Raw genomic sequence first — 1480 nt, forward strand, 5'->3', positions numbered from 1 at the left:
AATTATTATGTTGATTATTTATTTTGATTTGTGAAATATGTATTGGGAAATCAAAAAATTGTTTATAGCAGGAGTATTTGCGGTGCGGTTTGGATTAATTTTGAGTCAAAAATTCATCCAATTCGAAAACTAGTTTTATTTGTGATGTGATTTGGAAAAAAATCGATCCAATTTCAAGCGGTTTGGATTGGATTGTATTTGCGATTTTATAAATTAAAAAAATTAAATATATATAACAAGTGTCAATATCAAATTTTAAATAACTAACAATGACATAACAAGTCTCAATAATATCTTAAAAAACCAACAATAACATAACAATTCCAATCAAATTTAAATTAGATTAGATGACAAATTTAATTTACATCCGTTTGAATTTGAACGCTCGTAGTTTATAAATATGGACATTATTGTTAGGGATGTGTATGGCCCGGCCCGACTCGAAGATCCGGCCCGGCCCCGAACACTTTAGGGACTATTTTGGTGTGATTTTACCGAGTCTAGGGCCGGGTAAGGGTCTCAAAAATAGACCTAGTCATTATTTCGGGTCAGGTCCGGGTCATGGCTCGGGTCACCCGAAGTCGGCCCGGTGACCTGGTCATCATACATAATTAATATTTTGTGTTATTAGTGATGGATGATGGCTATTCTTATGTGGAATTTAAGTATTGTAAACCTTAATATTTTGTGTTATTAGTTATTATAAGACTATAAGTTAATGTTTTATGTTTAAAATGCATAAGATTTTAGACTAATGCATAATATTGTGTTATTTATATTGATTTAAAATTTGGTGTTATTAGACAACATTAATATTGATTATGGTTATGCTTTAATTTTAGAGAAGAGTTGGTTCTTGTTATATTTTTCTAAGTGAATTTTACCATGTCAAATAATGGTTGGAGTCTTGAAAATTTGGATATTTTCACATGCTAGCTTATAAGAAGGTATTAAGGTAATGTAATGTTAACGGTCCGGTTTTCACCCGGTATAATTGTGGTTCGAAAGTGTATAGGTTTAATTGGGTCTAGGGCCAAGTTCGAGTTTAACAAATAGGCCCGATATATATTTCGGACCGGGTCTAGATCACATCAAACCCAGTTTTACCCGTCCCATGTACACCCCTAATTATTGTTTTGTTACTTGTTGATGGATCGAGGTAGCTAACTAGGTGGTGCGGTTAGTTATGTTTGTTGACTCACTTCCTTCTTTGTTTTGCAAATGAAATAAAGATAAAATAATGTATTCCATTTTCTTTCAATCAAGTATTGTTATATATTTTCGTGCGTATATATATGTATATATTAACTAATACTATTTTAGTCAAATACTCAAATTAATAGAGTACTATTGCACTAGTTTTTATATCCAGATGTATGTTAGTTATTTGGCCGTCTTGTTTATTTGCGTGGTTGAATGAAGTAATTTTTAAGAAATATAAATAGAAATTTTAGAAAAATAATTTGTATTTGAATATAAT

The sequence above is a fragment of the Arachis ipaensis genome, chromosome B01 (assembly GCF_000816755.2).
Source record: "Arachis ipaensis cultivar K30076 chromosome B01, Araip1.1, whole genome shotgun sequence".
Taxonomy (NCBI): domain Eukaryota; kingdom Viridiplantae; phylum Streptophyta; class Magnoliopsida; order Fabales; family Fabaceae; genus Arachis; species Arachis ipaensis.